Raw genomic sequence first — 14872 nt, 5'->3', positions numbered from 1 at the left:
ATTTTTGAACAAATGACAAATTGAAAATATCCAATAAAATAATAGGGGTCACATGTCATGAATTCAAATTCAACATTTATATTGAAGACCATTTAATTAGTCTATGCTCGTCCTTATATATTTTGCTAAATTTCTGCCCATGCATTATGAATTGAATTGACAAAAATAAATTATTTTGCATGAGAATCATAATATTTGGTAGTACTACTAAATTTTGCAGCTACTTCACATGTTTGCAGCCACTTTATTAAAACTAACAACTTCAACCAAACCTGTTGTCTGAAAAACCAGCAGCTCTCTACATTTGACACTTCAAAAATATTTATTCCTTTTTTTGTCAATTTCTTTGCTGTCTGATTTTCATTTGAGTCAGCAAAACAAAACAATTGGTCTTTTTTTATTTAACTAATTAAGAATCAAGTTCTCTTATTAGGACCTTAACCACTTCTTTGCAATTATTTGTTTGGAAAGTTGAAACCTTTTGACAAATGCAAAGTATGATTGAAATGTTTTGAACATTTTATTAATATTTTTTGGGGAGTCCACTTTCTGGTTCACGCACATTGTATGTGTATTTATTTTAGCACTAACCAGAAATATGTATACATTCAAGAATCGTGGATGTCAATGTTATGCTTTATGATGATTGATAATATTTTTTGTGTTGGGTAAATATTAGCCACATTTACATTATATATCTATATTTCCAAAAGTTAAAAACCAAGTTATATGGAATTAAAAAAAAGTCTATATATGTATGTGTATGAAATGGGCGAGTTGTGAAATGGTGAATATTAACTTCCCGGAGAAATTTCTATAAATAGAATTTACATTATGTATTACTACTATATATAAATTTACTTAAATATATAAAGTAGATACTATTATTTGCTTATAACATGCAAATTCTTTAAAAAAATTGATAAGTCAAGTTCCTCAAAAAGAAAATAAAGAAATATCATGGAATGAGCTGTCTATAATAGGGACAAGGAGTTTTGGTATTTTTCCATTGCCAAGAATGTCAATTTCAGAATCCATAAATTCAATGAGAAAAGCAATGAGAATTCGATGTTGCTAGAAAAAACACATGTCAAAAGGAAATGAGGTTTAACTGTTGTATTATTGTAATTTACACCATAGTTTGTATGTCACTGGTTAATGTCCGTTAAACTTAGGTTCGAGTCTACTATACTCCTGAATGCAGTCTTTAATTTTTGTTTCCATAAAAAATTAGGCACGCCGTAATATTAATTTATTTATGCAATACTAATTTTATTTTTATTGTAATTACAATTTTCATAGTATAAAGTTCATTGAAAAGTGGGAATGTTATAACTGTAAAAGGGAAATAGTTATAGATATTGTAGTTGCAAAGTTTCTATATTCTTGTGATTAAAACAAATTTGGGAATATTGTGTGACTTGTGCCATACTATTAGATGATTTAATTCGCTATTTCATTATTATTGTTGTTGTCATTACTATTATTATAAAAAATTACGAGATTCACTCGCTCTTAATAATTGGACGTACTAACAATAAAAATAAATACACTTCATATAACTGAAAAATCTCAAAATGGCATTATTAGCTCCTTTTAAATGGTATCAAACTCAAATTTTCCAAAATAAAATAACAGAAGAATCGAGCTTGATTTCGGATATCAAAGAGATTAAGGTCTAAGGATTCTAGATCCTTTTCGAATTATTACTTTTTCTTACTATTATTTATGTATTATAACCGACACTAGAATTATTATTAAAAAAATTTATACTATAGTTAATTTGAAATTCTACCACGACATTCAGATTCGTTAAAAGAAAATAACCAAATCATCTCATAAAGCTATAGTCAAAAAGAAAGTTAGGCAACTTAAAAGATTCGAGGTCGATGAAGGTGTGGATCTTTGAATAGTAGTGTAACTATTATTAAATCATTTGAATAATGCCAAATGAAACCTAACTTCCATATAATTAGGATATATTAAGAGCTAGAAATTTCATGTGGAATACCTAATAAGAAGTTTCACAGGATTTAATTTGAATAACAAAAATTAAAACTCAATTTACATAAATTTAACAAATTTTGAAAATGTTATTGCATTGCGAGAAACATATTAGCTATGGAATTAAAGCTATCACATTACACAAATTTATAGATCTCAATTTTAATTATTAAAATAAAAATAATATTAATATCACTAGAATACTCATAATAAATTACATGCAATGGAGAATAATTAATTAATTAATTGTATATATACTACCAGAAAAAAACTACCGAAAAATAAAAAGGGCCCATTAAGATGAAGAGAAACGTAGACGAAATGTGGGCCCGTCCACTTAGTGTTATGACTTAGTGTTATATTTTTTGTGTTCATCTATTTTTTTTTTGTCTGCAATGATTTTGGATAGAATATGTGTTTTGACTTTGAACATTTTATAAATAGCATTGTGTTTAGAACCCCTAGTCTTTATAAATTTTCATGAAGAAAATATAGATTTTAGATTCATTATAGAAACTATTATTTATATTATTCTTACACATTCATACGATTAACTAACTAATTAAAAATCCTTCACCGCCCTATGTTGGCCTACACATTTAGTGCACCAATTAACTTAATTTGTTATGTGGTGAGAATATGATACTAGCTAGTGCTTCCACTTTTGTTACTCCTTACTATTTTTAGTTAAGAGACACGACACCATCTGAAAATATAATGAAGAGTTTAGCATCAATCGAATTGTAATTATTGAGATGCTATTACATGGTGTGCTTTAATAAGATGTTAGGAATATTTGGGCTATCAATTATTTGGCCACAAATGTATTTACCTAAAGTGTAAAGTAGATATATATAGGTAGGTTACTAGGTCATAATTACTTCAAGCCAAGTTGCAATGATACTAGAGAATTCCTAAAACAAAATAATTGTACCATCTCCTTCTTAGAATGTGTATCATTATGTAATCATGACTGCATTTTTCTTCATTTTATGCTTTCGGATTACATATTAATTTCAATCATGAAGATGATAAGATTCCAATGTCACTTAGTGTGAAATGCATATGTTATGGATTCTAGATCTATGAATGTTTAGTAGATTTGTCCCATGTAAGAATATATCAAATGAGATGCTTTGAGTGTGTTCTTATGGAGTGTTATTGGTTATTTGTGTGTTTGTATTGTTATGAGTCGAATCGTCATCTTTGTTTTTGTTGTTTATTTTGAACGGTTAGTGATTAGTCATCTCTTGAGACTTTTTGGTACCAGTTCTTTTTACGGTCTCATGGGACAAGTTTTGCATGAACCTGTGATATTGTGTTGTTCGTTTTTAGACTCACCATTCTTAATTTTATTTTAGCATTTTTGCATTTTATCTATTTATAAGGATTACTTACAATCAAATCAATCTACTTATTTAATTTTTACCACACACAAAATCCTTATAAAATGTCTAAAACATTGTATATTCCAGATTACGTATACCAAAATAATACGTAAATCTCACATCTTTAGACCTAATGTACCATCAGTCATGATGAACACTGCTCGCCAGCTATCGATTTTGAGCATTTTTTTTAATACACTACTCCACCTGACAAATTAATTTATCCTTTTCCAATTCCGCATTAGTTCAAATCTCACTTTTTTAATTTGATGATGGACAACAATAGTTGCAAATAAGATTCCTAAGAACAAAATTGACAACGTGTCGGTCTATTAATTTGAACTAGTGTAAGAAGACTGATTAATATAGTTTTACATAAGTCTCTTAACACAAATTGAACATGTTAACCTTTTGACACTACCAAATTCCACAACTCTTCAGTTCTTCACGAGCCTTTTTAAGGAAACCACGCCGACCAATAATACAATAATAGCAACTCAATTCTCAAATTAAAAAAAAAAGATACTTTTATACATTACATAGTATTTTATTTGTAAAACGGAATTCTAAAGGCAATATACGATTAAGACAGTTACTAAAAAATAATATTGATCCCTAAAAAGCATTAAGCTTTCTCGAATGTAGGAGTATATAATATTGTGTTATTGTCCTCAAATTATATAAATTGTTAATTAAATCTGGGTTTTGCGATTTTCTTTTTAATGTTAATTATATACTTTTACTAAGCAGCTTTATCTCTGCCAACTCAATGTGATATTTTTCAAACACACAACGGTAAATCTAGGTAACAACGGTAAATCTAGGTAGGGCCAGACACTGCCAATATGCTAATTCTGTCTCAACTCTTTGAGGTTAGAATTTACTCCATGCAGTAAAAAAAGCGATTCCGTCACCTTGGCGGCCCCCACACTCTGGCCCGACATCATGTGAGGGGGTTCAATCAGAGTACGCAGTAACCCGTTAAGGGAGAGGTCTTAACCCACTGGCTGCCAGAAGCTCATCTCCCAAGGCCTCTGTTACGGACGTTCTCCGTATGAAAGCACCAGTTGTTACGGACGTTCTCCGTAACGAGGCCGGTTAACTAGCTTCTCGGAGTGATAAGGTGATCGAACCTTCGACAAGCTCGAAGGAAAGGTCACGATTTGCTGGTTCTCGGACGTTCTCCGATGAGCAACAATAGGGAACGATAATATGCTCGTTGCACAAGTCAAATTTAGGAAAAACATTTCATTGATTCATTGATTTGATTGATTTCAATGATATAATCTCTCCTATTTATAATACTAGAACACTACTACCCTAACTTAATGAACAAGAAACAAATATCTAAACAAATAAACAAATATCTAAACAAATATGGGAAAGATATGGTGAATAAAGGAAAACTAAATAATTGGAAGATCATAAGAGATATGATCGTATCAGGCTCACACTTGTGCCTGAGAGATGGAAGCAACTACACGACAGTAGTGGGATTCGAACCCAGGCTCATTGCAGCAAGATCTGCCCCTCCGTTGCCAACTGTACTACGCCCCAGCGGGCTACGTCCTTTTTTGCTTCGTCCGCCATATATAGTCAACACTGCCTTTTTAGTGCCGATCACGACCTTTTTTGCTTTGTCAATCTCATGAGTTATGTTTTAGGGATCCATCATTGCACTTAACAGAAGTGTCATTCCTTTTTAAAATTCGGATTATAGAATAAAAACGAAACGTGTAGTATTATACTTAATAATCATGGAATATGTATACCTTTCAAGAAAAGAGCAATCTTTCTGATGGGGTGCGTACTAAACAAGCCCAACAGCAATGACGGCCCATCAGCCCAAAGCCCAAGGAAGAGTATGAGTTCGGCATTACCAAAGAGTTCGGCCTCAGCCTACAGCTCGGTAAAAGCCAACCAATCAAGCTCTGCTCTCAGGTCGGCATCAAGCTCTACTCTCAGATCGGCTACCAAAGCAGTTCGGTCTCAGTATTCGACCGAACAAAGAGTTCGGCCTCAGCCTACAGCTCGGTAAAAGCCAACCAATCAAGCTCTGCTCTCAGGTCGGCATCAAGCTCTACTCTCAGATCGGCAACCAAAGCAGTTCGGTCTCAGTATTCGACCGAACAAGGAGTTAGTGGACCCATGCAGGATTTCCACAACTTCCAACACACCCACTACCACGTGGTGTCAACTCAGGCCACGATCGTAGGCCATGACCTACGCTACATCCACGATCTTAGGCCATGACCTCCACGACATCCACAACCATCATTAGTGGTGATGCAAGCCACGATCTTAGTTCAATGTATAAATAGAACTTAGATCAGATAGAAAAAGGTTAAGCTCTCTAGAGATAAAACATCATATAGCAAGTCTGTGTTGTAAGCTGTAATCCCAGATCAAGCAATACAATCTTGCCCTCCCTTCTTCCCGTGGACGTAGATTTACTTCAGTAAATCGAACCACGTAAATTCTTTGTGTCGTAGTCTTTATTCTCTACCAGCATTTACTAACATCAGAAATTCGCGGATCCATCACTGGCGCCGTCTGTGGGAACCAGAGAACAAAATTTGTGATAAAGCGAATTTTTGACCCTTTTTCCACCCCAAAAAAAATGCATACCAGATCACATACTACCCGTAATACCGTTCGTGAAAACCATGAGGAAGCTAGTCCAGCCCGCAGGTCCGGAAAACAGCCTCGGGAGACATCTACTTCCAGTTTTCACGATGAAGGAACAAGCCGCTCAAAAGGTCCACACACCGAGTCTTCCCAGCAGCCTGATTTGAATGAGGCTGTCAAGCTGTTCTTGGCTGAGAAGCAGGATGAGTTCTTAGCCTTCCTGCAAAAGAGCCAAGAGCCGAAGACGAAAACGGTGGATTCTCCTTCCTCATCCAGACATGAAAGTCACTACCGCAGTAGTGCCGTGTCTTCCAGGAGGAAGAATCCTCAACCCCGACATGTTCCTGTTCCTCCTCGGTACCGGAATCACAGGAGATCTCCATCTCCTCCATACCGAAGAGATGTCGGGTTCGCCATGTACGGAGCATTGAAGACTCCGTTCTCGGACGATATCACCCGAACTCCCCTTCCACAGAACTACCGAACTCCGTCGATGACTTATGACGGGTTGGTGGATCCTCATGACTTCCTGGGACGCTATCAGTATAACATGGCGAACCAGGGTCTCAATGAGGTCCATATGTGCAAGCTGTTCCCCGAGCTGCTTATCGGGAACGCGAGAAGGTGGTTCGATAGCCTCCCCCAAGGCAGCATTAGATCTTACCGAGATCTAATGGATGCTTTCCACAGGAGGTTCTTTCAGAAAGCGGAAGCCCGGATCACTTCGGCTCAGCTGCTTTCTATACGTCAAGGTCGCGACGAAAGGATCAGCGACTTCATGACGAGATTCCACAAGGAATGCCTACAAGTAGATGATCTCAACGATCTACTTGTCATTTCGGCATTCCAAAATGGAATCCTGCCCGGAGCTCTCTACAGAAAGCTCGTGGAATGCAGTCCGCAAACAGCTCAAGAGATGTGGGACATTGCGGACCAGTTCTCCCGTGCCGATGAGGCTGACCGTCGCAAACGGTCTTTAGACAGCTCATCCCGAGGAGACAGGAGGAAGCCCGATCATAGCGATCAGGGACATCCTCGCCGAACTCCTTTTGGCGATCAGGGACATCCTCGCCGAACTCCTTTTGAAAGGATTCAAAGGACTCCGGTGCAAGACAGATTGGGACCCCGTCTCAATCCCGAGAAGCCGCCCGCTCAGTTCGTACCGCTGAACAAGCCGAGAGCGGAAATTTTCGAACTGCACTCTGACCTGTTCGAAAAGCCAAAGCGGATGACGAAATCAGCCGCGCGCCGACCCCAGGATAACTACTGCTCCTACCATCAAGACCACGGTCACGATACCGAGGAGTGCAGAAACTTGGCTGCAGGTATCGATGTTCTTGTGAGGGCAGGGACATTGAAAAAATACCAAAGCAAGCAGTCAAAGAAGAATAAGAAGCAGAGAGGTGCGAACTGCGCTCCTCAGGATCCGAAAAGGCAGCCGGATCCCGAAGACGATGACGAGCCGCAATATGATGGCGTAATCCAGACTATTGACGCTCTCCCTGCCGGGAAGACCAAGTCGTCCCTGAAGTCAGAGCGCAGAGGCTCCAATCGAGAGGAGCCAACGCATAAAAGGCTGAAGCAGGACGAAGTGATTACGTTCTCGGATGCTGATCCCGTCCCGGCCATCTCTCCTCACCAAGACGCCATTGTCATCCAAGCCGGAGTGGCAAACAAACTGATCCACAGGGTGTTTGTGGATACAGGAGCGTCAGTCAGCATTCTTTTTAAAGAGTGCTTCGACAAACTAGAAGTGGACCCAGCTCGGCTCAGTCCGGCTCCGCTTCCCCTGAAGAGCTTCGCCCAGGAGGACACCCGCCCTGAAGGTATTATCAGCCTTCCGATCACGGTGGGGAAAGCGCCTACTAGCTCCAGTACGATGATTGAGTTTTTCGTGGTGAAAGCTCGGTCCCCGTACAACGTCATCCTGGGAAGAGACTGGCTCAACACAGTTCGGGCCATTTGCTCCACTTATCACCTCACCATCAAGATCCCTACTAAAGGAGGGATAGCGGTCATCCGAGGTGACCAAAAGAGAGCAAAGGAATGTCTGCAAATTGCGCTTAGAAGTGCCGAGCAGTCAGATCGGCACCACCAAGCATAGCAATCACAGCAGCCGGAGTCAGAGGCAATGACCGAAGTCATACCGGAGCCGAATTCGATGACAGTTCAGCTGTACGAAGACGATCCATCCAGAACGGTTAAGATCGGCTTCGCGGGAACGCCTCTACTTCGGGAAAAAACCATCCAGCTCCTCAAGGAGTATAAAGACGTCTTTGCATGGTCTCCGTTGGACATGACCGGAGTGCCCCCCGAGGTAATCACTCATCGGTTAAATATTGATCCTTCGGTCCGGCCGATAAAACAGAAGCAAAGACTCTTTGCGGCAGAACGAAGTCAAGTCATCCATGACGAAGTCCGTCAATTATTGAAGGCGGATGTGTTATTCGAAGTGAAGTATCCTTCATGGGTGGCCAATCCTGTCATGATCAAGAAAAAGGAAGGAGGATGGCGGATGTGCATAGATTTCACCGATCTAAATAAGCACTGTCCCAAAGATTGCTATCCCCTTCCGAACATAGATAAAAAAGTAGAAGCTTTGATAGGCTTTGAAATTTTTTGTTTTCTTGATCTATACAAAGGATACCATCAAGTTTTAATGGATGAGATTGACGCTTCAAAAACGGCCTTCATTACTGATTTCGGCATTTTCGCTTATAAAAAGATGCCATTCGGTTTAAAGAATGCCGGAGCCACTTATCAAAGGATGGTAGACAAGCTTTTTCGGCACCTGATTGGAAAGGAGGTCGAAGTGTATGTTGACGATATAGTCGTCAAAAGCAAAAGCACTTCGGAGTACGAGCACAACCTCAAGTCCACTCTCAACGTGCTCAAGAAAGCCAACCTCAAACTTAATCCCCAAAAGTGTACCTTTTTGGTAGATTCGGGAAAGTTTCTGGGTTGTTGGGTTTCAAAGGACGGACTCAAGGCAAACCCCTCAAAAGTTCAAGTCGTTCAGAACATGGCAATGCCGAAGTCCATACATGACGTGCAAAGGCTAACCGGATGTCTAGCCGCACTGAATCGATTCCTTTCCCAAGCAGCCGAAAAGCAACTGCCGTTCTTCAAGGTGTTGAAAAAGGCACCAAAGTTCGAGTGGGGAGCCGAGCAGAAAAAGGCCTTTGACGAGCTCAAAAGTTATCTAGCCGAGCTTCCTATTCTCTCTGCTCCAACCGAAGCCGAAGTAATATTCTTATACTTAGCGGCATCGGATCAAACCATCAGTGCTGTGCTTGTACGAGAAGAAGGCCTAAAGCAGCTTCCCATCTATTTTACAAGCCGAGCATTAAGAGGTCCAGAAACCAGGTATCAACCTCTGGAAAAGATTGCTCTAGCATTAGTAAATGCAGCAAGGAGACTGCGGCCATACTTCTATGCTCACAAGGTATGCGTCTTAACTGATCTGCCACTTCGGCAAGTGTTGACCAAACCAGAAGCATCAGGCAGAATCGCCAAGTGGGCTATAGAGTTGGGAGAGCACACAATTGAATATCTACCTCGGAAAGCCATCAAGGGACAAGCCTTGGCAGATTTTCTTGCAGAAGCAAAGTTCGATCAAGCAATTCCTGTTATTGCCGAACAGAAGAATTCTGCCAATGCCGAACTAGCACAGCCCTTGGAATCCGAAGTAGAGCCGCCGGACTGCTGGAGCGGATTCGTAGATGGAGCTTCAAACAAGATGGGAAGTGGAGCTGGTATTCTACTTGTCGCTCCCGACGGACACGAGGTAACCTACTCACTTCGGTTCCTATTCCCCACTACTAATAATGAAGCCGAGTACGAAGCCCTCCTGGCCGGACTCCAGTTAGCGCAAAGTCTGCTCGTCAAATCTCTCAAAGTCCATTGTGATTCACAAGTCATAGTAAATCACATGTTGGGTACAAGTGAAGCTCGTGACGAGAGAATGAAGAAGTATTTGGACAAAGCGCGAAGCATCAGCCGAAGTTTCTCCTATTTTCGGATAATCCGCATTCCCAGAGCGGAAAATAGCCGAGCAGATACCTTAAGTAAGTTGGCCTCAGATCCGAGCTCAAAGGCGGAAGAATTAATGCATCGAAGCATTGATGAAGCCGAGGTACATTCAGTATCCAGCTCGCCGAACTGGATGACGCCGATCTTGCAGTATCTGGATCAAGGACAATTGCCCGAGGATAAGAGAGAAGCTCGGAAGATCACGTGCCGAGCACTTCGGTACGAACTTCATGAAGGAGTCCTCTTTAGAAAGTCTTACCTCCAGCCGTTATTGCGGTGCGTAGGACCAGAAGAGACGGACTACATCCTCAGAGAAGTTCATGAAGGATCGTGCGGTAGCCACATCGGAGCCAGAGCTTTAGCTAAAAAAGTTCTGAGATGGGGATATTATTGGCCAACCATGGTACAAGAGGCAGTGCAGCTCGTCAAGAAGTGTACGAAGTGCCAAATTCATGCAAATGTCCCAAGGATGCCGCAGACCGATCTATACACTATGCAAAGCCCTTGGCCTTTCATGCAATGGGGCATAGACATAGTGGGACCACTTCCTCAAGCTCCTCGGCAAATGAAATTCCTTATCGTTGCCGTGGACTACTTCACGAAGTGGGTGGAGGCTGAACCATTAGCTACGATAACGAGCTCAAAGGCATTGGACTTCGTCTGGAAGAACATAGTGTGCCGATTTGGCATACCCCACATCCTCATCTCGGATAATGGGACTCAGTTCACCGACAAGACGTTCAAGAATTGGTGCCAAGAGCTGAACATTCAACAGCGGTTCACTTCGGTCTCCCATCCCCAAGCAAACGGACAAACGGAAGTAACGAACCGGATTCTGATGAAAGGGTTAAAAGCTCGGTTAGAACAAGCCAAAGGACAATGGGTAGAAAATCTCCCTCAAGTCCTATGGTCCTACCGAACTACACCCAAAACCTCCAACGGTGAAACTCCGTATAGTCTGGTGTACGGCACTGAAGCCGTAATTCCGGTGGAGATCGGCGTACCCAGTCCCCGAACTCTAAATTTCTCCTCAGAAATGAATGACGACGGACTGAGAGCAGAACTAGATCTCGCCGAAGAAAGAAGAGAATTGGCGTGCATAAAAGCAGCCAAGTATAAGGAGCAAGTAGCCCGGTATTATAACCAAAGGGTGAAAAAGCTTCAATTTCAAGTGGGAGATCTCGTCTTGAGAAACAACGAAGTAAGCCGAGCAGAAAAGCTGGGCAAACTCGAACCCACATGGGAGGGTCCATATCGGGTGTCAGAAGTCCTCGGCAAAGGGTCTTATAAATTGACTCACATGTCAGGAGAACAAGTACCCCGAACATGGCACGTCTCCAACCTCAAGAAGTTCCACTTGTAAGAGACAAAAGTCCGGTCAGTCCGTCTCGTGTCTAGTTCGGTCATAGGGGTATATGTTTTTATTTGTTTGTTTCTTACTTGTACCTTTTACTTGTCGTTTTTTAAAAAAAAAGTTTAAAGTTTTTTTCCTTCATCTTTTTCATTTTTTCTCTATGTGTTTTGTCTCTATGTGCTTGTCGTCTCTTACAAATGGTACCAAGGTATATCGTTCTTTAAAGACTGATCCCCTTTTTAGATCGATTATTAAAGACTATTGTGAGTCCAAGCTTCTAAGGAGGATATAAGACCACAATTCAGCTTAACAAGCAGTCCGTCTGAAACGAACTGCAATAAGCCAACGATTGTGAGTCCAAGCTTCCAAGGAGGATACAAGACCGCAATTCAGCTTAACAAGCACTTCGTCTGAAACGAACTGCAATAAGCCAACGATTGTGAGTCCAAGCTTCTCTGGAAGATACAAGACCACAATTCGGCTTAAGAAATAAGCACTTCGTCTGAAACGAACTGCAATAAGGGAAAGTCCGATCCACGCGATAAACCTCGCCGAATTAGGACGACCAAGTTCGGTCAAAGAAGTTTACCTCATAAGACCGGGGACGACCATGTCTAGTCAAAGAGGTTTACTGCATAAGACCACTTCGGTTAACAGGGAAAGTCCGATCCACGCGATAAAACTCGCCGAATTAGGACAAGGGAAAGTTCGATCCCGGCGACAAAAATCGCCAAATTAGAACACAAACCAAGTCCGGTCAAAGAAGTTTCCTTCATAAGATCAAAGACGAGTCCGGTCAAAGAAGCTTACTTCAAAGTCCAAATACGAGTCCGATCAAAGAAGCTCACTTCATAAGACCGATGACGAGCACGATGAAATTGTTTCGCAGAGCTGTAAGTAAGCAGTGATAAAAGCGAAAGGAAAAAATTTCATTTATTAAATCTCGTTCGGCTGACAATTCAGCTCCCCTACGAGAAGGCATTACGCCATTACAAAGGACTATTCTACTGTCCTCGGTTGCTAAAGTTAAGCCACCTATCTGCAAAATCCTCTGGAAGCCGAGTTCGGTTGTTCCGAGCAGATGAAGAATAAGCAGGTCGACGAGATGCTATCCTCGACCCAACACCTCTTCCGCGAGCCCCAGAAGCTCTAACCCCTCGGCGATGAAGAGTCTCTGCAATAAGCATCTGCTGATCTTGCTCGCTCATAGTCACAACTCCTCGGCGAATTTCAGTCCGTCCCTGTCTTGACGATTCCGGTTGCTCCTGAGCCCGTTCTCGTCTTGACGTTTCCGGCTGTTCCGGAGTTCGTTGTTGACTGGGAGTAGGATTTTGAACAAGGGAACCAGAGGCTTGATCTGGAGTGCGAGCATCTGTTGGCGGGAAATGCCTAAGGAATCTCCCGATTGAGGGACGCCGGGAAAGAATGATGTCGTACCGAGAAGCCCAGCGCCGCAATGATTTCACAACTTGTTGGCAAGCCGAGCTCTCCAGCGCATTGTTCCTCCGGAGTACATGATATTCCTCCCACAGTTCGTCAACTCGACTCTGAACATCTGATATGGTCACTCCCCCGCGCACACGGATGTAATCCTCGTACGCAGTCCTCTCAGCAATGGTCGTATTCAGCTCGGCCTCCAGATCCTTCTTATCGGACTCTAAGTCCTTATTATCGGCCTCCAGCTTCACTAAACGAGCCAGAAGCTCGTCATTCTTCGTCTGATCGGCTATAGCTCTTTTCTCAGCTTCGTCTAAAGCCGAAGAGTACAGCCGTTTCCAGTGAAGTATCTCCATCTCCTTGAGTACAAAGCAGCTATATTAGTTCGGCAGCTGTACCGAGCAGATAGTAAAATACAACAGGAATAAAGGCGAGTACGAAAAGCTATACGAAGACAAGTGTAGAGAATTTTTCATTCACAAGGAAAATTTTTTACACTAGGAGGGCTTCAAGGCCATTTTACAAGGAAGAAACTAGACTAAGAGAAGGGAGACGAAATCATACTCCGCCAGCTTCGTCTCCGGCTCCTCGGTCTGGTTCAGCTTCTTTCTCCTGAGCTACCTCAGCCTCGGCCTCGCATCCTGCCGGCCTCGCCTCCGCCTCCTGATCGGCTTCCTTCTCCGGATGCCCGGCCCGCTCGACTTCGGCCTCCAGCTCCAGCGGCTCGGCCTCACCCTCTCCGTTGTAAGTCGAAGCGGGTGAAACGGGTCCCACGGAGGCAAAGATAGCCTCCAGGTTCTCGTCCCGATCAGCTCGACAACTCCGGACTCGGTCTGCAGAAAGCAGGACCGAGGATGAAGCGAGCTCCTCAAGGAGCGGCAGATTCTGAAGCCGAGCTGCTATCTCTCGGCTGTACAGAGGCAGCACGACGTCGGCCCCCTGCTCGCCCTTATCGGTAATTAGCCTTACCAGACTACCGACAAAGGCCGAGAACTGGCTGCTCAAAAAGAGTTTCTCCGTGTAAACACGGAGAGCCTCCCCCTGGGCAGCCACGGCGGCAGCCTCCTTCTGAGCCTCCCGGTGCTTCGTCTGCTCTTGCAGGATGATGAGCTGGTTTTTGGCTGACCGGGCTTCATCCTGAGCCGAGATCCTAGCAGCTCGGGCCCTCTCAAATTTGGCCTCAGCCTGTTCGGCCAGACTACGAGCAAGATGCAACTTCTTCTGCATCTCCTCGTAGTCGTGGGATGCTTTGGAGAGCTCCACGGAGACGAGCTTGGCTCTCTGAAGATGAACAAGGAAAAAACTCAACAGAATGGCCATCAAAAAATGTGGAAAAGAAGCCAAGTCAGAAAGCTTACCTCCACAAAATTCGTCGGCCATTGAAAAGGCTCAGGGACGTGTTCCGGGATGTCTGCAACCACCTCGGAGATGACCAGGTCTTTCCCCGGCACTCTTGGGGACTCATGAAATTTCCCCTTCCCTTTAGCCGAACACGACTCCGGCACTTTCGGATCCGAAGAAGAGGTTTTTTGCCTCTTCGGATTCTTCTCGGCTTCAGACGCCGAGCGAGGGGCTCTCTGCCTCTCCGGCTCCACAAGCTCGGAGGACTTTCGGATAGCCTTATTCAGCAAGTTCACTGTCAAAAAACAAAAAAAAAAAAAAACAACAAAGTCAGATTTTCTTCGTTAAAGCAGTAGAGCATAAAGATAAAGAGAAATCCTCACCCTCGGCCTCTTCGTCCGAAGACGAGATGTCGAACACGACGTCGCCCTTGACGAGCTCAGACTCCGTGTATTGTTTCCTAACTATGGGAATCTTGTTGAGCTCGCCATCGAGCTCGTCCAACGGTTCAAGCCGAGGATGACGGATAACGGACTTCGGCCCTCTCCAGGGAAAACTAGGAGCCGCGGTCCTATCATAGTAGAAGAAGCGGTTTTGCCACTTCGGCCACTTCGTTTTACAAAAGGCCCTAAAGGGCTGTACAGGGATCAAGTAAAACCAAGACCCCTTCCTCTTAAATTGAAAGAAT

Source organism: Salvia splendens, chromosome 2, assembly GCF_004379255.2.
Source record: "Salvia splendens isolate huo1 chromosome 2, SspV2, whole genome shotgun sequence".
Taxonomy (NCBI): domain Eukaryota; kingdom Viridiplantae; phylum Streptophyta; class Magnoliopsida; order Lamiales; family Lamiaceae; genus Salvia; species Salvia splendens.
Note: the sequence above shows the minus strand (reverse complement) of the source record.